General features: G+C 35.7%; 1 long non-coding RNA gene across 1 annotated transcript; it reads right to left on the reverse strand.

The window, feature by feature from the left end:
- Positions 1 to 8,998: 8,998 nt before the first annotated feature.
- Positions 8,999 to 18,685, reverse strand: LOC120870608. Its single transcript, XR_005722826.1, has 4 exons — positions 18,671 to 18,685; positions 17,955 to 18,020; positions 15,201 to 15,218; positions 8,999 to 9,019 (listed from the first exon to the last, which is right to left on the reverse strand). It is a non-coding gene; the product is annotated as an uncharacterized LOC120870608 (long non-coding RNA).
- Between the last annotated feature and the right edge of the window lie 6,123 nt (positions 18,686 to 24,808).

The following is a 24,808-nucleotide window of genomic DNA, read 5'->3' on the forward strand; positions in this document are numbered from 1 at the left end:
TTTACCCATTTTTTTCTGCAAGTCATCTGAAAAAGAAAAAGGAAACATGATTATAAGTATCATGGTTTAGAAACAAAAAGAAATTTAAATTTAGTGGAAAATTCACATACAATATTAAATGTAGCAGAATATAGACAAACACAGATACATGCACACATGTGTGCAGGCACACACATGTACCAGTGTGACTGAAAGCTTCCTTTTGTCCTGAGAGTATTGGTTAACAATTAAAAAGAGGAAAAGGGGGGTTCATGTTTGGGAACGCATGTACACCCGTGGTGGATTCATGTCAATGTATGGCAATACCAATACAGAATTGTAAAGTATAATTCTTGAGAGTCCTAGGATTTGGGGGATGGTAAATGAGCACTGGCTTCAACTTGATGTCATTTATATCCTATCCCCATTGCTTCATCCATAAAATGGAAATAGTAATAGTTCATTCTTCATGTGGGGATTGTATGTGACAATGCAGGAAAAATACAGCCATTTAAAAATTAAAAAAAAAAAACAAATAAGCTGTTTTATGTAGTCTGGACACCTCAAAAAATAAAAATAAAAAAATAAAGTGGATTATGAGCCTTTAAAAAAATGAAATAAAATAAAATATTTTCACAAATATCTGAAGTAATTGCAGTTGGTCAAGGGTTCAGCAATACATGAACTGCGAACTTCCAGATGTTCAAGCTGGTTTTAGAAAAGGCAGAGGAACCAGAGATCAAATTGCCAACATCTGCTAGATCATTGAAAAAGCAAGAGAGTTCCAGAAAAACATCTATTGCAGCTTTATTGACTATGCCAAAGCCTTTGACTGTGTGGATCACAATAAACTGTGGAAAGTTCTGAAAAAGATGGAATACCAGACCACCTGACCTGCCTCTTGAGAAACCTATATGCAGGTCAGGAAGCAACAGTTAGAACTGGACATGGAATAACACACTGGTTCCAAATAGGAAAAGGAGAACATCAAGATCGTATATTGTCACCCTGCTTATTTAACTTTTATGCAGAGTACATCATGAGAAATGCTGGGTTGGAAGAAGCACAAGCTGGAGTCAAGATTGAGGGAGAAATATCAATAACCTCAGATATGCAGATGACACCACTCTTATGGCAGAAAGTGAAGAGGAACTAAAAAGCCTCTTGATGAAAGTGAAAGAGGAGAGTGAAAAAGTTGGCTTAAAGCTCAACATTCAGAAAATGAAGATCATAGCATCTGGTCCCATCACTTCATGGGAAATAGATGGGAAAACAGTGGAAACAGTGTGAGACTTTATTTTGGGGGGCTCCAAAATCACTGCAGATGGTGATTACAGCCATGAAATTAAAAGATGATTACTCCTTGGAAGGAAAGTTTTGACCAGCCTAGAGAGCATATGCAAAAGCAGAGACATTACTTTGCCAACAAAGGTCCATCTAGTCAAGGCTATGGTTTTTCCAGTAGTCATGTATGGATGTGAGAGTTGGACTGTGACAAAAGCTGTGCACCAAAGAATTGATGCTTTTGAACTGTGGTGTTGGAGAAGACTTGAGAGTCCCTTGGACTGCAAGGAGATCCAACCAGTCCATTCTGAAGGAGATCAGCCCTGGGATTTCTTTGGAAGGAATGATGCTAAAGCTGAAACTCCAATACATTGGCCACCTCTCGCGAAGAGTTGACTCATTGGAAAAGACTCTGATGCTGGGAGGGATTGGGGGCAGGAGGAGAAGGGGACGACAGAGGATGGGATGGCTGGATGGCATCACTGACTCGATGGACGTGAGTCTGAGTGAACTCCAGGAGTTGGTGATGGACAGGGCGGCCTGGCGTGCTGCAATTCATAGGGTCGCAAAGAGTCGGACATGACTGAGCGACTGAACTGAAATTGACAATTGTGTCAATAAAAGTAAATAAGAATCAATTAAAATTATACTCGATGGATATAAAAAATTATGTTAAATGCATACCTGGAAGTAATAAACTAAAGGGTAATGTAAAAATGACCGTCAAGTTTACACTTGAAAAAGAAAAGATTTCAAATTTTATTCACATCTTGAAAGAGAAGAAAAGGGGAAAATACAGAAGAAGTTCACGAGCAAATATTGCCCTAGAGAGTAGAAATCTGGGAGCGTGCAAGCCAATAAAGGCATACTGATTAAAAGCTGGGATATGTTTAATATACCCCCAAAGCAGGCATTTTAAAGTGTTTTGGGATTATAGGAATGTCAATGATACTTTACCAATTTTTATCTGAAGTTTTTCTGTAAAATAAAATGAAAGTCAATGTAAATTTCATTGGAAAGAAACACGAAGAGAATTCAGATTTGTTGAAAAATTGTATGTAAATTTAAATTATCAGAATGTAGATGAATACACTAAACACAGACACGTAGAAACATACACATACACAGAGTTTGAAAGTTTCCTTTTGAGAAATAAATAATACTCACTACATGAAGAAGGGGAAAATGAATATGTTTTATAAACTGAGAAAACTTTAGAAATATTATATTTGGTAATTAACAAATAAAATTTGTCATGACTTCTTTTAAAAGTACTCTTTTATTACTTAGCTTTTTATCTTTAATGAGTTATCTGGCCCTTCTGAATATATACACAAAAATTTCTTATACTGGTGTTTTTGCTCTATCACCATATGCTGAATTACAGAATCCTGAACCACTACTCTTATGATATTCAGGGTCAGGCTCATGGGTACCTCTTTTCACAACACTTTGTTAAATGATTAATGCATAACTGTATTTTATGGGAGTCTAATTAATGAAGTTTACTTTCAGAAAGTAAAAGAAAGGGAGGGGAATGAAATATTAAATGAGAGTGAAAGGACTTCTAAATCAGATGACTGAAACTATTTGGACAAAACTTTCATATCAGAAACTAAAAATAGCAAAATGTTACAAGTAAATTCTTAGTAGTATGTACCTGACAAAAAGAGCACTTCTTTATAGATAATAAGGACATGATAAATCATAGAATAACACACAAAAAAGTAAACTTCAGTTGAAATCACAATAAAATCTAAAAATATGATGGAAAATTAGGTATATAAGTTGGACCTGAGAAAGATGACCATTGAGAATTAAAGACAATGTAAAAGAAAGAGATGAAACATAAGATATGGAATGTAAAAAATTAGTGGGACTTACCTATATCCTGTTCACCCATAACTGAAAAACAAAATGAAGCAATAATCATTCAAATAAATAAAGGCACAATGTCAACAAGAAAATAGGACAATAATTTGAAACTTTTTCATTCCCTATTCTTTTTTTAAAACTGCCTCATCTTTCTAAGGATTGGAATCAGATTTTCCTAATGCCGTGTAACCCATAAGAAGCAATGTTGTTTTAAAACCTCTTGCGTTTTCTGTTGTTTTTTATTTTCACGTACAGATTGAAAACTAAACCCAAAACGTGACTTTATTATTTCCCAAGGACTTTTCTCCTTTCTTTTCTATTTTTAAATTGGAGGATAATTGCATTACAATGTCGTATTGGTTTCTGCCATACAACTATAGGATTCAGTCAAAATTGTATATTAATATATATCCTCTCCCTCTTGAACCTCCCTCCCCGATCCTGTCCCACTTCTTTAAATAGTCACTCAGAGCCACCTGGCTGTTATACAGCAGGTTCCCACTAACTGTCTGTTTTACACAGGCTACTTTCTCAGTTTTTCCTACCCTCTCCTTCCCCTACTATGTCCACAAGTCCATTCTCTATGTCTGTGTATCCATTCTTTCCCTAATAATAGGTTTATCAGTACTATTTTTCTAGATTCCACATAAATGCATTAGTATGCAATATATTGTTTTTCTCTTTCTGACTTACTTCACTCTGTTTAACATACTCTAGGCTCATACATCTCACTCCAACTATCTCAAATTTATTCCCTTTTATGGCTGAGTAATATTGCATTGTATATATGTACCACATTTTCTTTACCCACTCATCTGTCCATGGACATCTAGGTTGCTTCCATGTCCTGGCTGTTGCAAATAGTGCTGCAGTGAAAACTGCGGTGCATATGTCTTTTTTAACTGAGGTTTTCCTAGAGTATGCCTGCAGTAGTAGGATTGCTGTCTCATACGGTAGTTTAAGTCCAGTTTTTTAAAGAATCTCCATACTATTCTCCATAGTGGCTGTATCTACTTACATTCCCATCAACAGTGCAAGAGGGTTCCCTTCTCTCCACATCCTCTCTAGCATTAATTGTTTTCACTTTTTTGAAGATGGTCATTCGGATTGGCATGAGGTGATACCTTACTGTAGTTTTGATTTACATTTCTCTAATAATGAACAATGTTGAGCATCTTTTCATGTGTTTATTGGCCACCTGTATATCTCTTTTGGAGAATCCCCTCATGCTTTTATGCAAAAAGGATTAAGATGAGAAAGGAAATAATGACAGAATGTAGAGTAGAACTTTCCCTGCTATAAAAGCCATGACAATCATTGATCCTACAATGGACTTTCCAGCTTTTCTGCAATAAAAGACAAACATGGTCACATATATAATACAAGTGTCTACAGTTTATACTTATGAAAGCACATGGTAAAAGTACCCTGTGTTACAAACTGTAGCTGTTATTGTATCCACGGAAGTCTACTTCATGTTATTAACAAATATGTTCCCTAATTTCATACAATTTGTAAATAAAAATATAACTGAAAAATATCATTAGAAAAATGAGGATGTTAAACTTTGAATAGATATATTAGCACTTTGTGAAAAAATCTTTTAGATTTATGCTAGGACAGCAGCATCCCTTGTCATTCAAATGAAAAATTCTATATTGAGATATATATTGTACATAAACTTTTTGTAGAATATAAGATCCTTCTGCAAACATTGTAAAATGATTGCAGTTTGAAGAATTAATATTTATGTGAAAATATATAAAAGAATGAAGAACATTTACTATAGTTGAAAAAAGTCAGGAAAGTATTGTAAAGTATTTGTAATATTGGGAACTGTTAGGTAATATGATGACAGGTTAGGAAGGGAGGAGGACAACAATTTAAAATATCTTAGTGTCCTGTGGGATTCTAACAGATATTTATTTCTGAGACTGAAAATGTGAGATTCCATGGTTATCTCAGCAATTAGAAGATAATGTTTTTGTACTTCCATATATGCCTGGTTGCAAAAAAAAAGAATATTATTGAAAATGATACCCAACAAAGTCATTGTGTAGTATTCCCTCTAGGATAAAAAGGTATCAATCATTGCTCTTGCATTGAGCCTTCCACCTTTACAAAATATGATGAAAACATATACAAACTCATTCATCAGAAAGGTAATTGAAATGGATGACAAAGTAAAGGCAACATCTGTCCATATTTTTGCTGTAACAGTGGTCAAATGTCTGCTATATAAATCAATTTAATATATAACTGAATTGAATTCTTTCTGAAATGAAAATTATCATTAAAACTTTTTTAAAATGTCAAAGTTTTAAGGATTATACCCCGTTGTAGGAAAAATTTCTTTGGCAACTTCTGAGGAAAATGTTTTTCTTTGACTTTCACATCACTGACTCAATGGACATGTGTTTGGGTAAAATCCGGGAGTTGGTGATAGACAGGGAGGCCTGATGTGCTGCAGTCCATGGGGTTGCAAAACATCGGACACAACTGAGCAACTGAACTGAACTGAGGACACTGTTTTTCTTTGACTTTCACATCAAAAGTTAAGAACATAGTGAAAGTTATCAATCACTGAAAAATTTTTGGCATATAAATGTCTTCTAAAGCATTAAACAAAATTCAAGTTGTCAACATGATTGTTGTGTCCTTCAAACTCCAAAAATAGAAAGCAAATACAAGAAGGAAAATTACCATTGTTGGAAGAAAAATTCCATAATCAATCTTTGGAAATATTTGTACCTCGGAATGCTAGGGTAGTGTATTTGGGTTCAGTGGGTCAACCTTTTTTCAAATTCAATGAAAACATACGCAAACTAAACTACAGGAGAGGTACTTGACACGGATGAGGAAGAACAGAGTAAAGACACCCATCTGTCCACAATCTACCTGCAGCAGAAGTCGTATCAATCTTCCTCAATACACAATTTTATTGTGTAAATAGGACCCCAAAAGACCCAGTCAAGCTGATAATATTTTTCACAATGAAGGAAGCCTTAAACAAAATGAAAAGACAACATAAGAACTGGGAGAAAATTTGCAAACAATTAGACTGACAAGGGATTAATTTGCAAAATACACAAACAGCTCATACAGCTCAATAAAAGAAAAGAAAATAATGGACAAAAACCCAAAATAGATATTTCTCCAAAAAGTGAGTGAAAGTCACTCAGTCATGTCCAACTCTTTTTGACCCCAAGAACTGTAGGCCACCAGGTCCGTGGAATTCTTCAGGCGAGAATGCTGGAGTGGGTTGCCATTTCCTTCTCCAGGGAATCTTCCCAACTCAGGGATCAAACTGAGGAGTCCTGCATTGTAGGCAGATTCTTTAGCATCTGAGCCACCAGGGAAGCCCAAAGAAGACAGAAAAATGGCAAGTGGCACATAAAATAATGCTCCACACTCCTGATCTCATCTTCAAAAGTTCTACAAATAATAAATGCTGGAGAAAGTGTGAAGAAAAGGGAATCCAAGTACACTATGGGAATATAAACTGGTGTAACCATTATGCCAAAAAGTATTGTGATTCCTTTAAAAATGAAAACTACAGTTATCATATGCTCCAGCAGTCCCAGTCCTGAACATATTAATATATCCAGAAAAGATAAAGACTAATTTTGAAAAGGTACACATACTATGATGTCCATAACATCACTATTTACAGTAGCCAAGACATGGAAGCAACCTATGTGTTGATCAACAGATAAATAGATAAAGAAAATGTGGTATATATCTATATGCAATGGAATATTACACAGTCAGGAAAAATGAAGTATTGGTATTTGCATCAACATGGATGGACCTAGAGATTATCATACTCAGTGGAGCAACTCACAGAAAAAAAATCATATATGATATCACTTATATGTGGAATGCAAAAAATAATGCATATGAACTGATTTACAAAATAGCTATGGACTCACATAGAAAAAAACTTATGTTTTCCAAAGGGGAAAGGTGGAAAAGGGATAAATTAGAAATATGGGATGAACTAGATACACACTACTGTATATAAAATGGATAAACAACAAGGATTTCCTGTATAGCCCAGGGAATTTTATTTAATATCTTGCAATAACCTATAATGAAAAGAATCTGAAAAAGTTTCTATATACACATATATTTTATATATATAAATATTTTATATATTATATATCTACTATATCTATATTTTAAAAATATCTAATATATTTAAAAATATATATTATATATATTATATATATTTTATATATATACAAATATTTTATATATTACATATATAATATCTTATATATTATATATCTGAAACACTTTCTGGTACACCTCAAATTAACCCAATATTGTAAATCAACTTCAATAAGCTGAAAATATATTCTTGTAGTATGAAAAACATTTGAAATCATCTTTGGTAATTACATCCCATGAAATTTTAAAGAAAATGGATATTTTAGAGGTGTGTATAATGGAACAACTCCTTAAATATAGGTCTGTCTATAATTGTTTGGCAGGAATGCAAATTTGGCAATTAAAATTATGTTTTTGAAAATGCAAAAATAGAAAGAATGACTATTCATTAAAATTTTTCCAAGAGAATCATGTAAAATTATTTATATACCTAGAAATGTTAAGATAGCATGTTAAAGAGAAGTGAATAGATGATCCTCAAATTCATATTAAATAGTGACTGGCATCTGGTCCCATCATTTCATAGGAAATAGGTGGGGAACAGTGGAAATAGTGTCAGAATTTATTTTGGGGGGCTCCAGAATCACTGCAGATGGTGACTGCAGCCATGAAATTAAAAGATGCTTACTCCTTGGGAGGAAAGTTATGACCAACCTAGATAGCATATTCAGAAGCAGAGATATTACTTTGCTGGCTAAGGTCCATCTAGTCAAGGCTATGGTTTTTCCAGTGGTCATGGATGGATGTAAGAGTTGGACTGTGAAGAAAGCTGAGGGCAGAAGAATTGATGCTTTTGAACTGTGGTGTTGGAGAAGACTCTTGAGAGTCCCTTGGACTGAAAGGAGATCCAACCAGTCCATTCTGAAGGAGATCATTCCTGGGTGTTCTTTGGAAGGAATGATGCTAAAGCTGAAACTCCAATACTTTGGCCACTTAATGTGAAGAGTTGACTCATTGGAAAAGACTGATGCTGGGAGGGATTGGGGGCAGGAGGAGAAGGGGATGACAGAGGATGAGATGGCTGGATGGCATCACCGACTTGATGGACATGAATTTGAGTGAACTCCGGGAGCTGGTGATGGACAGGGAGGCCTGGCGTGCTGCAATTCACGGCGTCTCAACGAGTCAGACATGACTGAGCGACTGAACTGAACTGAACTGAACTGATATTTATTCATGTTTTAGAGGACAATGGATGGAAAAGCATCACTCTCATGATAGACATCTTTTCTCATCTGTAAATGTTTGGGGAAGTTTCATTGACATATTAATAGAAATGATCTCTTAAACTTGGTATATGTGGCAGAGTTCCTATCTTTGGATGTGTTTCAGAACAACAAGCAAAATATGCCTATCAACTTGGTTTCCCTTCAGCTCACCAATTTCTCCATGAAAATATTGAAAGTCTCTAGAAACAAAAAAAAAAAAAGGCAATGTCCATAGGTAAAGAACAGTGTGGAATAAATGAAGTAAGAATGAAATATTAAAGAAGTTTGTGAAATTAAAAGGAAGTTAACTTTAGGTAACTTAAGAAAGAAATGCATAAATATTTAATTTAGAGAGAAGGTAGATATCCAGGAGAAGAGCAAGTCAATGGATGGTTATAGGTTAAAAGGCAAAAGACATCAATGCAAATAGAAACCATCATTTTGATGGGCTTGGGAGGAAGAGGGTTTTTAAAATTTACCTGATTTCACTGGAGTTTTTTCTGAAAAAGAAAATGAAAAGATCAAAATAAATATAATATAAAAAGGGAAGGTAATTCAAATTTAATGCAAAAGTTATCTTTCAAATAGAACCCATGTAGATGTGCAAATATACACATGTACATGCCATTGCAGGAAGGCACACACACTCACATACTTATACATGTGGCCAGTAGGTGAGAGCCCACTTTTATCCAGTGAGTGTTTTTCTCAAAGTGAAAATGGGCATGAAATTAGTCAGTATTCTGATTTGAGAGAGCTTTTTAGAAACAGCAATTCTCATGCTCACCTTAAAAGTGTTCCTTCTCCTGCTTGAGATAATTAGGCTTTTTTATTCAGTTCATATGTTGTAATAAGTACTTTGCCTTTTAATATGTGTATTCAATCTGGTTATTATGACATTTATATGGTATAAAATAGCCACAAACACTGAATTGGAGGATCTTAAACCACTGCTTCCAGAGATAATATAGGGTATACCACCTGGGCTCCTCTATTAAGAATATTTATATTACTCAAGGAATATTATCTTTTGCTGTTGTTATCATTGTTCAGTCGTCCCGCCGTGTCTGACTCTTTGCAACCCCATGGACGGCAGCACGCCAAGCCTCCATGTCCCTCACCATCTCCCAGAGCTTGCCTAAGTTCATGTTCATCATATCAATGATGCCATCCAGCCATCTCATCCTCTGATGTCCTCTTCTCCTTCTATCCTCAATCTTTCCCAGTATCAGGGACTTTTCCAATGAATCCTCTCTTCTCATCAGATGGCCAAAATGCTGCAGCTTCAGCTTCAGAATTAGTCCTTTCAGTGAATATTCAGGGTTGATCTCCCTTAAGATTGACTGGTTTGGTCTCCTTCCTGTCTGAGGAACTTTCAGGAGTCTTCTCCAGCACCATAGTTTAAAGGCATCAATTCTTCCACATTCTGCCCTCTTTAAGGTCCAGCTGTCACAACCATATGAGACCATTGGGACCTTTGTTGGCAGTGTCTCTGCTTTTCAATACACTGTCTAGGTCTGTCATAGCTTTACTGCTGATAAGAAATCATCTGATTTCATGGCTGCAGTCACCATCTGCAGTGATTTTGAAGCCCTAGAAAAGGAAATCTGTCGCTATTTCCAACTTTCCCCCTTCTAGTTGCCATGCAGTCATGGGGCTGGAAGCCATAATCTCAGTTTTTTTAATATTTAGTCTTAAGCCAACTCTTTCACTCCCCTCCTTCACCCTCATGAAAAGGCTCTTTAGATCCTCTTCAGTCTGCCATTAGAGTGGTGTCATCCGCGTATCTGACGTTGTTGATGTTTCCCCATCTATCTTGATTCCAGCTTGTAATGATGTGCTCAGCATCTAGATGTGCTCATGATGTGCTCAGCATCTAGATTAAACAAACAGGGTGACAGCAGACAGCCCTGCCTTACTCCTTTCCCAATCTTGAACCAATCAGTTGTTCCATATGGGGTTCTAACTGTTGCTTCTTGACCTTCAAACAGGTTTCTCAGGAGACAGATAAGATGGTCTGGTATTCCCGTGTCTCTAAGAGCTTTGCAGTTTGACATGATCCACACTCTCAAAGGCTTTAGCATAGTTAATGAAACAGAGACAGATACTTTTCTGAAATTCCCTTGCTTTCTCTATTGTCCAGTGAATATTGGCAATTTGATCTCTGGTTCCTCTTCCTTTTCCAAACCCAGTTTGGATATCTGAAATTTCTTGGTTCAAATTATGTTGAAGCCTAGCATGCAAGATTTTAAACACGACCTTACTAGCATGAGACAAGAGTACAAATTTATCTTTTAACTATACACAAAGAAATTTTTTTTAAGTTCCATTAACATAAAATAAGTATTAAAAATCAGTGAAGCAGGTCTAAATGAAGTGACCTGAGCATATCTTGGATGAAATTTTCACTTCATCCACTTGAAAAGCCAATACATTAGAGAATATTACTGATAAAATTTACTTGACTCAATAGGAATGCCTGCATATGTTACAGCAATATGACAAATTAAATAACTATCAGTTCAGTTCAGTCACTCAGTCGTGTCTGACTCTTTGCCACCCCATAGACTGCAGCATGCCAAGCCTCCCTGTCCATCACCAACTCCTGGAGTTTATCCAAACTCAAGTCCATTGAGTTGGTAATGCCATCCAACCGTCTCTGTCGTCCCCTACTCCTCCTGCCTTCAATCTTTTCCAGCATCAGGGTCTTTTCAGATGAGTCAGCTCTTCACATCAGTTGGCCAAAGTATTGGAGTTTCAGCTTCAACATCAGTCCTTCCAATGAATATTCAGGACCGATTGCCTTTAGGATGGATTGGTTGGATCTCCTTGCAGTCCAAGGGACTCTCAAGGGTCTTCAGCACCACAGTTTGAAAGCTTCAATTCTTTAGCACTCAGCTTTCTTTATAGTCCAACTCTCACATCCATACAAGACTACTGGAAAAACCATAGCCTTGACTAGACAGACATTTGTTGGCAAAGTAATGTCTCTGCTTTTTAATATGCTATCTAGGTTGGTTATAACTTTACTTCCAAGGAGTAAGCGTCTTTTTATTTCATGTCTGCAGTCACCATCTGCAGTGATTTTGGAGCCCCCTAAAATAAAATCAGCCACTGTTTCTACTGTTTCCCCATGTATTTGCAATGAAATGATTGGACTCAGATGCCATGATCTTACTTTTCTGAATATTGAGCTTTAAGCCAACTTTTTCACTCTCCTCTTTCACTTTCATCAAGTGTCTCTTTAGTTCTTCACTTTCTGCCATTAGGGTGGTGCCATCTGCATATCTGAAGTTATTGATATTTCTCCCACCAATCTTGATTCCAGCTTGTGTTTCCTCCAGCTCAGCGTTTCACATGATGTATTCTGCATATAAGTTAAATAAGCAGGGTAACAATATACAGCTGTGACATACTCTTTCCTATTTGGAACCAGTCTGTTGTTCCATGTCCAGTTCTAACTGGTGCTTTCTGACCTGCATATAGGTTTCTCCAGAGGCAGGTCAGGTGGTCTGGTATTCCCATCTCTTTCAGAAGTTTCCACAGTTTATTGTGATCCACACAGTCAAAGGCTTTGGCATAGTCAATAAAGCAGAAATTGATGTTTTTCTGGAACTCTTTTGCTTTTTCAATGATCCAGGGATGTTGGCAATTTGATCTCTGGTTCCTCTGCTTTTTCTAAAACTAGCTTGAACAATGGGAGGTTCACAGTTCATGTACTGCTGAAGCTTGGCTTGGAAAATTTTGAGCATTCCTTTGCTAGCATGTGAGATGAGGGCAATTGTACGGTAGTTTGAGCACTCTTTGGCACTGCCCTTCTTTGGGATTGGAATGAAAACTGACCTTCTCCAGGCTGTGGCCACTGCTGAGTTGTCCGAATTTGCTGACATATTGAGTGTAGCACTTTCACAGCATCATCTTTTAGGATTTGAAATAGCTCAACTGCAATTCCATCACTTCCAGTAGCTTGGTTTTCAGTAATGATTCCTAAGGTCCACTTGACTTTGCATGCCAGGATGTCTGGCTCTAGGTGAGTGATCACACCATCATGATTATTTGTGTCATGAAGATCTTTTTTGTACAGTTGTTCTGTGCATTCTTGCCATCTCTTCTTAATATCTTCTGCTTCTGTTAGGTCCATACCATTTCTGTACTTTATTTCATACTTTGCATGAAATGTTCCTTTGGTATCTCTAATTTTCTTGAAGAGATCTCTAGTCTTTCCCATTCTATTGTTTTCCTCTATTTCTTTGTATTGATCACTGTGGAAAGCTTTCTTATCTCTCCTTGCTATTCTTTGGAACTCTGCATTCAAATGGGTATATCTTTCCTTTTCTCCTTTGCTTTTGGCTTCTCTTCCTTTCACAGCTATTTGTAAGGCCTCTTCAGACAGCCATTTTGCCTTTTGCATTTCTTTTTCTTAGGGATCGTCTTGCTCCCTGTTTCCTGTACAATGTCACAAAACTCCGATCATACTTCATCAGGCACTGTTTCTATCAGATCTAATCCCTTAAACCTATTTCTCACTTCCACTGTATAATTTTAAGGGATTTGATTTAGGTAATGTCTGAATGGTCTAGTGGTTCTCCCTACTTTCTTCAATTTAAGTCTGAATTTTGTAATAAGAGTTCATGATTTGAGCCACAATCAGGTCCTGGTCTTATTTTTGCTGACTCTATAGAGTTTCTCCATCTTTGGTGCAAAGAATATAATCAGTCTGATTTTGGTGTTGGTCATCTGGTGATGTCCGTAAGTAGAGTCTTCTCTTGTGTTGTTGGAAGAGGGTGTTTGCTATGACCAGTGAGTTCTCTTGGCAAAATTCTATTGGCTTTTTCCCTGCTTCATTCTGTACTCCACGGCCAAATTTGCCTGTTACTACAGGGTTTTCTCATCTTCTTACTTGTGTATTCCAGTCCCCTATAATGAAAAGGACATCTTGTTTTGGGTGTTAATTCTAAAATATCCTCCAGGTCTTCATAGAAACGTTCAACTTCAGCTTCTTCAGCATTGCTCGTCAGGGCATAGACCTGGATTACCATGATATTGAATGGGGTTTTTTTGGAAACAAACAGAGATCATTCTGTCATTTCTGAGATTGCATCCAAGTACTTCACTTCGAACTCTTTTGTTGACTGTCATGGCTACTCCATTTCTTCTAAGGGATTCTTGCCCACAATAGTAGATATAATGGTCATCTGAGTTAAATTCATCTGAGTTAAGGTCCATTTCAGTTCGCTGATTCCTAAAATGTTGATGTTCACTCTTGCCATTCTCCTGTTTGACCACTTTCAATTTGCCTTGATTCATGGACCTAGCATTCCAGGTTTCTATGCAATATTGCTCTTTACAGCATCAGACATTGCTTCCATCAGCAGTCACATCCACAACTGGGTGTTGTGTTTGCTTTGTGTCCATCTCTTCATTCTTTCTGGAGTTATTTCTCCACTGATCTCCAGTAGCATATTGGGCACCTACTGACCTAGGGAGTTCTTCTTTCAGTTTTCTATATTTTTGCCTTTTCATACTGTTCATGGGATTCTCAAGGTAAGAATACCAAAGTGGTTTGCCATTCCCTATCCAGTGGATCACATTTTGTCAGAACTCTCCACCATGACCCGTCCGTCTTGGGTGGCCCTACACGGCATGGCTCATAGTTTCAAAGAGTTAGACAAGGCTGTGGTCCACGTGATTAGATTGGTGAGTTTTTTGTGATTGTGATTTTCAGTCTGTCTGCCCTCTAATGGAGAAGGATAAGAGGCTTATGGAAGCTTCCTGATGAGAGAGACTGGAGTGGGTAGCTTATCACTTCTCCAGTAGATCTTCTGGACCCAGGAATCAAACTGACATCACCTACATTGCAGGCAGATTCTTTACCCACTGGGCTATGTGGGAAGCCCAAGAGAGATATAAACAACTGAAAATTTCCTGGAATGTATATTTCTTTTAAAAACACTAAACAAAGTTTGGGTGGCCAAGATGGTCATTGTGGCATTCAAAATGCAAAACAAAAAATTCAAATAAAAAGGAAAAAATTACCATTGTTGGAAGAAAAAAATTCCAAGAATAACTTTGGAAATATTCTTATGCCTGGGAATGCTAGGGTTATGTATCTGGGTACAATGGAAGAATGTGTGTCAAGTTTATGGATCAAGAAGTGAAGCAGAATTTACACAGGCTTTGAAGGCACAATGAATAGACAAACTTCACTCAGCCTATTAGGTATCTTCTCTTAACTGTGTAGATCTAGGGAAGTCTTATTGACCTACATGGGTGCCCTTAAAAATAGAATATGATGAAGTTCCTGACTAGGGATGTGCCCAGGAGATGGATGCCCAGATAGGATGGAACCCTGTGCTTTCAATTTAATGTCCTCTAGCTCTGCAAGTTTTCAGGGGGCCTGTATCAAGTCCTCAGAGACAGACTGAGGAAAACAGAAAATGCTGATATGTGTAGGAAGGAAATGATGTGGAATGGGGAAAGTGGGAACTGAAATGGCTTTTAAGAGGAGAAACTAAATGGAAAGAACATCCTCTGAATAAGCCTATAGCAAATTTGGAGCTATAAGACAGACATCCAGGGAAAGGGAAAGATAGGGAAACCTATGGATTAAGAGACTGAATGGTTGGGTGTGAAGAAATTAGTTATGTATAAGTCATTTGTGAGTAATAAGTTTTTACTTACCAGTTCTTTCCTGAGGTTCTTTAGAAAAACAAAATGGAAAATTTAGAGTCAATCATGGAAACGGAAGATCAAAAAACAAAATTTATAACAAATATTGAAGGCATATCTAAAATTATAGCTCTCAGAAAGCATACACAGCAACACATAAGCACACAGAAAACACACACTGTGGACTGTGTATGACAGCTCTTTTTTTAAAATACAGTATTCTCCTGAAATAGACAATTAAGTATTGTCTTAATTGGAGAAAATTATTAAAATACTAGTTCTGAAGTTGACCTTTCAAACAGTATTTTATCTACATTGGCAGAACTAATGTATAATTATTCAGATTATTAGCACTATAAATTTATTTGGCTACTACTTAATAGATAGGGTTAAATCAATTATTGTAATACCTAAAAAGTTAAGAGCCAGAAGCATTGTTTAATATCTTGAACCAGTGTTGTCAAAAAAAATACTGGGTTTGTAGCCTGGATGATTCTATTCACATGTTTGTCAATAAATGAATACTTAAACTACTATAATGCAAATTGCTATTTTAGCTAAAGCCTAAGTGAGGCAGGTCTTTCATGTATAAAAAAATACATGAGGAAAAGGTATGAAAATACAAAATGAGGGTGAAGGGGTTTGTACATCAAAAGACTGAGCATATGTTGGAGAAAACTCACACTTCAGAAGCTTAAAACTGGTAAATCTTTGAAATATACCAATACTAACATTTAGTTGACACAAAAGAAATGTCTGTTTAGATTGTAACAAAATGAGAAAATCACAGAAGTACTAATGGGGAAAATGGAATGCCAAATGCAGAAGACAAACAAAATTGAGAGACTATATAAAAAGGGATATCATGTAAGTTATTTGTTTGATGGTGTTCGGGAACATGGAAATTGATTGCTGAAGAAAAAGGTTTAAAAACACAGATGAAACCACATGTAGGTTCATAGTGAAAAACATTTTGAGTCACGTGTTTTCCTTCTTCACATTATTGATCAACAAAAGCAAAGAAATCCAATTCATTCAAATAAGAGGACAACGTCAGAAAAGGACCAGGTCAGAAATTGGACACACTTCCTTCGTTTGCTTTTGCATTCACTTGGACCACCATTTATTAGAATTAAAACCCAAAATTTCAAAGTCGACCATACTAATGAGAAGTACCCATTTTCATTCCACATATTTCATTTTGCAAGGTTGGAAATGGCCCCATCAGGGAAGTTAAATTGTGAGTTCTCTTAAATAGTATCAGATCCTTGTGTTTGTGTTGGCACTTTTGCCTTTCTCAGTATAGAAAATTAGTGTGAGCTGATAGACAAGCAATATGTTTAAAAGGTGATGAGGGAATATAAATGGACTTTTGTACACATGGGCTAATGTATCAGTAACCAGTTTTAGCTATCTACTATACTGCTAAGTTCTATTTCCTCTGCAACAAAGATGTAATTGAAAAACATCAAGAGAATAAAAGAGATAAACATTTAGTGTTTGAATTCGTGTTTTCTGAATAAATCTTTTAAATTTGTATTTTGCATCAATAGAATTTTTGAGTTAAAAGAGGCTGCACAATACTATGGGGCTTATCATTAGATACGGCATTCGTATACCTAGAAACAACTGGATAATAAGATCAAGGGGACTGCGAAAGTAGGTTTAGAGCTCACATGTAATAAAAGAATGTAATTGAATTAATAGTCTTTGAAAGAGCAGAAGGCAGAGTAATTTGCTCAACAAATTTGGAAGTTTCTGTTCACTTAAGTTTTGGGTCAGTATCAATCACATGGTTATTCTCCCTTGAACTTGAAAGGTCACAGTGATTTGACATCAGTGATCATTTACACGAAAACATCTATTTCATGGGAATGATGTGGTAATCAGCCCAATATCCCTCATCCCTACAAAAATTAAAATCAAATCAAGACAACACTCAGGAGACATAAAAAGGAAAACACTGAAGTATATAGACAAGAACAGGTATATAATGAAAAGCAAGGAATAGAAATAATTGGAACTAGGGAAAACCAGATGGAAGAAGTTGATATGAAAGTAGTCCATATAAGACAATTGGAGAGGGAAGAGGGGAAGGATGAGAGAATAGGTGCCCAAGAGATAGAAAGGGAGGGAATGATAGTAGTCATTTAAATGTTTATGGGAAAAACATCAGAAATACTTACCAATTTTATTTCCTAAAATATCCAAAAAAAAAAATTAAGAGTTCCATGTAAATATTGAAAGATACAAACACAAAGTAATTCTATTCTAAAATTTGCATTTACAATTCAGTTTATTAGTGTTCAGAAACACAGACACACACACAAAAAAAACACTGATATAGAACATGCATATACACAGAAGAGCTCACAGGAATATCAACACTCAGAACCTCATACATCCACAGTAAGAAACCCTCCTTTTGCTTAATATATTCTCCAGAAATTCAGAGTGAGCAAAAATTAAGTCTATCTACTAGATTGAGATATAATCTTAAGAACATTAGTCCTAGAAGCTACCTTGTAAAAAAGTTTTTAATCACTTTTGACATTAGTTATGCATTCATTGTTCACTTTATAACATATGATAAAGTATTTGGAAGCTAACATATATGTGAGGAATCAAGGTAGCTTTAGATAATAAAGCTATCTAATAAACTAGATACAAATATTGAATTACAGGATTAAAAGCATTCTAGAGATTACTCTTCATTATGAACTATGTGCCTCTAATCACATACAGGTCAACCAATGAATACATCACCTTGATTTGGGACATTTCTATTTTGATCCACAGCTGAATGAAGCACATGTGATTTATATCCAGTGCCTGTAAGAAAAATACAACGTTCAATGCCAGTGAAGGAAGAATTACCACTTTTGCAAGAAACTATTCCAAGAATACCTTCTGAAATATTTCTTTATCTGGGAAACTTAGGGTAATGTATTTGGGCACAGTGGAAGAATGAGTGTCAAACTCATGGATCAAGAAATAAAGCAGAATGCTTACATGCTTTGAAGGACAATGAGAGGCAAACTTCACTGAGCACATTAGGCATCTTCTCTATCTCTGCAGGTTTGGGGAAGTCTCGTTGCAATAAATATGGGCCCTAGATACAGGCATTTTACAGAGGTCCTAACAATGGATGTGTCCTTGCAGATAAACAGAATGGAACTCAGTGCCTTTGAACATAATGTCCTTCATCACATACTCTTTATAGTGAGCCTATAACATGTCTGGACAACAGGAACCAGCTAATGTTTACAGGAATGAAGGATACAGATTGGAAAATAGAATGCATTTTAGATGAAGTATTGAAGAGAGAGACTCTGTATGGGGAGGTCTATAATTCAACTGGGAGACACAAAGTCAGGCATCCAGGACAAGCACAATACAATGGAAAGCATCTGGATTAAGAGATAGGGCCTCAAGAAATCAGTCATGGTAAAGAGGTTTTTGAGAAGTTTCAGAATACTTACCATTTTGATCTTGAACGTCCATAGAAAAATAAAGTGAAATTTTAAGTTCAGTATCATGGGAATGGAACACTAAGAAAGAAACTGTATTACAAAATTCATATTTAAATTCATTTTGATCTGAATGCAAAAAAAAAAAAAACAAAAAAAAAAACAAATACACAGTGTGGATGAGGAGCCATTTTGGCAAGGGGCTATTCTTCCAGAGGATTACAGTGTTAAGCAGGAGAAGTAGTGTCTTAATGGGGCAAAAGCATTGAAATGATACTTCTGAAGTTTACCTTTGAAACATATGCTTTTCCTAACATAAAATCAGACACTACTGTACATATGGGTATTGTAGTATGAACCACTTCTGGCCTACTACAACTGTAAAGATATAGTTAGGAAAGTTCTATTTCCCCTGAAAAGAAAATGTAAATGAAAACATTAAGTGGATACCTGAGACCAAACTTTAGGCTTTGACTTAATGTTTTATGAAAAACTCTTTTAAATTTCTAAGGAAAGTTGCTTCTCAATTCATTAACATAACATTTCATTATTGAGTGATATGTTATTAGGTGAACTTTTGTTAACAGGTGAAGTTATCATAAACACATTGAGAATATGTGCAGTTTGCAGACCTAATAAGTTAGAAATTATAAAAAAATATAATATTTGGTAGAATACATCTATACCAAGAACAATTAGGTCGTGTGGTCAATGTGAATGTGAGGTTAGGCTTAGAGCTCACATTGGCCAAGGATGACATCTGAAAATCTAGTCTTTTAAAGAGTAGACAAAATTTGCTCAGCAAATGTGGAGCTATCTGCTCACTTAAGTTTTGGCTCAGAGTCAGTCACATAGGTATTATCCATTCAATTTGAAATGTCTCAGAGATTCTACATCTGTGATCACTTGCAGGAAAATTTATTTAGAATTGAAAGAATGTAGTGACCAACCTGATATCACTTATTACTAGAAATATAACCAAAGCTATTCAAGTCTCTGGAGACAGAAAAGGAAGAGAAGAAAAAAAAAAAAGGACCTAATGTTTAGAGAGAAGAAAAGATAAGCAAAAACAAAAAGCAAGTAATGAGAAAGGATGGAATTAGGGAAAAGAGATAAAGGAATTAATATGGGGGTAGTCCATATCCAAAAGGTTGGAGATGGGAGAGGGAAAAGATGAGCATGGTGGATTGATACATGGTAAGAAAGACAGGGAATTATGAGCAATCATTTAAAGGGTGTTGGGGCAAAGGATGTTAGAAACACTTACCAAATCCTTTTTCATGATCATCTAAAAAATAAAATGAAGAGTCCAGGTAAATATGAAAAGAAACAAAGATAAACTAATTTTATTGACTATTTTGAAATTATAAATATATTTTTCATTATTCACACTCACACAAAACAGGAAAACACATTTGGAATTTGCAGACACACTCAGGAGCATAAGCATATACTCACACACATGCACACACAAACACACACATAGGCAAAGAAGCTCACACATTCTCAGTGACCAGACCCTCTCTTTTGCTCAGCAATATATTCCAGAAATAGAGAGTGGCATAATCTGAGTCATTTAAGAACACTGAGAGATAATTTTAGGAATGTTGCTTTTGGAATTTACTTTTTAAAAAAGCTTATAATCACTTTTGACATTAGTTAGATTTTCAATTTCAGTTTGTAAGATTGAGTTATTTGGATGTTAGCACACATGTCGAGAGTTCACAGTAGCTTTGGTCAATAGATATAAATAATTAATGCAGGATTGGAAAAAAGTTCCTCCAGAATTTACTGGGTGTCTCTATTCACATTTATGTCACCCTTGAACATTTCTACTTGTCTTATATGGTTTCTGTTCTGACCCTCTCCTAAATCATACACATTTGATTTAAATTCAGTGATGTAAGAAAAATAGAAAAACCAATACCAGTGAAGCAAGTTATAAATTACAGGATGTGAAAGTGACTTAGGTTAATGCATTACACAATGGCCAAAATGACAATAATTCCCAGATATGTGATTACTAGCATTAAATGGACAGTAAGTAAATGCAGATTTTGCAACAACAAGACAAATCACAGAAGGATAAATGGGGAAAACTGAAAAAAAAATAGTCCATATAGCAAACATCCATTATAAAGACAGAAAGGTGACTCAAAATTATACAAGAATGTGTGCATATTGACTTTGAAGAAGATGGAGATTGATGACAAAGATACAATAACAGATGAAATCATGTCTAGATCCACAGGGAAATACATTAATGAAAGTTGCCTTTTTTCACCTAACATTTACTAAGAAAGTCAAAGGAACTAATAAACAATTCACAAAATGAAGTAACATGACAGGAAGGGAGGAGGACAAAATTTTCAGACACAGACTTGGGTTTTATTTGTGTTCTTAACTGACACACACTTCTGAGCATTTAACCATGAGTTTCAAAGGACATCTTACCAATTAGGAGATAATGTCACTGTACTTTTAAAAATGCCTCATTTCCAAATAAATAAGAATGAAAATGATGCCATAAGGTAGATGGGTCAACCATCTGTCTGAAATAAATGTCATTACATTCATTGATCTTGCATTGGGTCAACCTCCTTTTCCAAAATTCAGTGGAAGCAGACAGAAACTGAACTATAGGAGAGGTACCTGAAAAGGATATTGAAGAACAGAGTAAAGACATCCATCTGTCCACAATCCACTTGTAGAAGAAGTTAAGTCAAGCCTCAGGGTTATTTAATTGCTAAGTTGTGTCCCACTCATTTGTGACCACATGGACTCTTATACCAGGTTCTCTGTCCATGGGATTTCCCAGGCAAGAATATTGGAATGCGTTGTCATTTCCTTCTCTGGGGGATCTTCCTGACCCAGGGACGACCTGCATCTCCCGCACTGGTAGGCAAACTCTTTACCACTGAGCCAAGAGGTAAGCCTCTATGTCAAGACTACAACATGCATAATTTTGATACAGATCTGAATTAAATTATCTTTGAAATAAGAAAGTCACTGAAAACTGTCATTAAAAGATGTCAATATTTTAAGGATTATATCATGCTGCAGGAAAAAAATGTATTTACTTACTAGGCAACTTACTAGGGCAATAGTTTCTTAGACTCTCATGTTGAGAACCAAGAGAAGAATGTAAACAACTGGATATTTCCTGGGATGTATATTTCTTCTCAAAACACTAAACAAAATTCAGGTTACTAAGACCATTATTGTGACATTCAAAATGTAAAGTAAAAAACAAATAGCAAGGAAAGATTACTATTGTTTGAAGGAAAAATTGCAAGAATAACATGGGAAATATTATCATACCTGGAAATGTATTCAGGCACAGTGGAAGAAAGTGTTGATCAAGAAATGAAAGCAAAATTTATACAGGCTTTGAAGGGACAATGAAGAGGTAAACTTCATCAGCCTGTTAGCAATCTTCTCTGATCTCTGCAGGCTTCAAGAAATCTCACTGACCTAAGTGTGGGCCCGAGATATTGGAACTGAGATGCGTCCTGGCAGATAACCGGGATGGAGTCCAGTTCCCTTCAACCTGATATCCTTTATCTCATTAACTTTTAAGTAAGCCTATAAAAAATTGCTAAAAATAGATAAAAATTAAATAGGAAATGATATAGAATGGAAAAGGAATTGAACTAGATTTTAGAAGGGGAAATTAATGAAGTGAACCCTCTATGGGGAAATCGCTAAGTAACAATTGGAGAGGTAAAGGTAGACATTCAGAAACAGGGCCATACAAAGAGAGCATGTGGATTATGAGAGTGGGAATGGCAATCCTCAAGAAATCACTCACGTAAATGAAGTTTGTCAGAAACAAGTTTTAGGATACTTGCCAGTTTTCCTCTGGGGTCCTTTAGAAAGATAAAATGGGAAATTTAAGGGAAATATCATGGAAATGGTACACCAAGACATGAAATTTATTGTAAAATTCATATTTAAATGTTAAGTATCCAAATGCAGACACACACACACACACACACACACAGAGAGGCTGAGAGCTCACTTGGTTAAGAGACTATTCTCCAAAGAGAAATAAGGATAAAAAAAATAAAAGTATTGTATTAATTGTGAAAAAATTAAAACAATAATTCTAAAGTTTTCAGTTAAAGAAATGTTCTTTACCTATATTGAATGCACTACTCCTGTTATTATTTGGCTTATTATTTCTAATAAACACCTGTGCTTTTACTACATATATGCAGTCAACTTCATTACTGCTGTACATAAGAGAGATTGCAACAGGACAAATCACAGAATGTGGGAAATTGAGTGACAAATGAATATGTCACACAGCCATTGAAAAGACAGAAAGATGAAACAGATTATAGAATATTAGTATCCTGACTTTGAGGAAGATAATGATTGAGCATTAAAGACAAACATTCAATGACAGAGGAAACTACCCAGGGCGTAGTACATTACGTAATAACGTACCCAATTCATTAACAAGATCTTTCCTTTTTTTGCCTAACAGTTACTGACAGTCAAAAGACAAATGCAAAATTCACCCCAAAAGAATTAACATGTCAGGAATGGAAGAGGACTAATTTTTCAAACACTGCTGTCGTCTTCTGTGGGGCTTAAAATACACATTTCTGAAAATCAGAATCATGAGATTCAGAGGCCATTTCACCACTTAGAGGGAAATATAGTCTTTCTTGGTGATTCATATGGTAAAGAATCTGCCTGCAATGCAAGTGACCTATGTTCCATCTCTGGGTCGGTAAGAACCCTTGGAAAAGGGAACGGCTATCCACTCCAGTATTCTTGCCTGGAGAATTCCATGGAGAGAGGAGTCTGGTGGGCTACCGTCCATGGGGTCACAAAGAGCAGGACACGATGAGCGACTAACACTTCCATTTTTCACTTTTTTCATGCTGCACTTCCGTATGTGCCCGGGTCCAAAAAGAATAAGATTGAAAATTACACCATGCAAAGAGGTAGCAGTGATAAAAGTCATATCAATAGTTGGTCTTGCCTTACTCCATTGCGCTTTTTAAGAACATGCAGACAACAAAGAAAACTCATTTGCAAGAGAGGTACTTGCAAAGACATGAGGAGGGACCGAGTCTCTCTGTCCACAGATCTACTTGTAAGAATAGTCACTTAACTCCTGTCAAATACATAAATTTGGTATTACGGAGTTGAATTTTCTTTGAAATAAAAATTGTCACTGAAAACTGTCATTAAAGGATACCAAAATTATTAAAATTTCATCCACTTTTAAGAAAAATAAATTATCAGTGACTTCTCAGGACAATGGTTTCATTATCTTTTACATCACAAATTGAGACTTGAAAGAGAATACATGCGTTCCCATGTACACCCGTGGTGGATTCATGTCAATGTATGGCAAAACCAATACAGAATTGTAAAGTAAAATAAAAAATAAATTTTAAAAAAAAGAGAATACAAATAAGTGAGAATACAAACAAATACAATTATTTGCATTACATACAAATAATATAAAAATTAATGTTTATAATATAAACAATATTATATTTCCTGAGATACAAATATAATATTGGAGATCTTAAAATCGGGAGTGTTCGGATAAGATACTCAAGCTCAGTGGAAGAATGTGCCTCAAGTTTATGGATGGAGGAAGACTATCAGAATACACACAGGCTTTGAAGGGACAAAGCAACTGCATTCTGTAGGCAGTTTCTCTCAACTCTGCAGGTTTGGAAAAGTCTCATTTGCTTAAGTGTGGATTGGTGAAATTGCAATGTAGTAGAGGTGCTATCTAGGGAGGTTTCCTGGGAGACACACAAAGTGAACTCCTAACTTAATGCTCTTCATCTCATCAACATTTCAGTGAGCCTTATAAGAAACCACCAAAAAAAGAAAAAAGAAAAACAACATTAATAGGAAATAGGTGATACAGAATAACAATAGAAATTGAAATATATTCTAGGTTGGGAAAACAAACGGAGAGAACTTTCTATGGGAAAGTCTATAAATAAAATCTGTAAAGGTACACATCCAGGAGAAGGGCAAGACCAGGAAAAGCATTAAGCCTGGAAAGATAAGGTTGCAAACAATTCAGTCATGTAATAGGGATTTGTGAATAACAAGTTTTTTAAATACTTAAAAGTTTGTTTTCTGAGGTTCTTCAAAAAAACAAAATGA

Source organism: Oryx dammah, unplaced genomic scaffold (genome assembly GCF_014754425.2).
Source record: "Oryx dammah isolate SB20612 unplaced genomic scaffold, SCBI_Odam_1.1 HiC_scaffold_11, whole genome shotgun sequence".
Classification (NCBI taxonomy): domain Eukaryota; kingdom Metazoa; phylum Chordata; class Mammalia; order Artiodactyla; family Bovidae; genus Oryx; species Oryx dammah.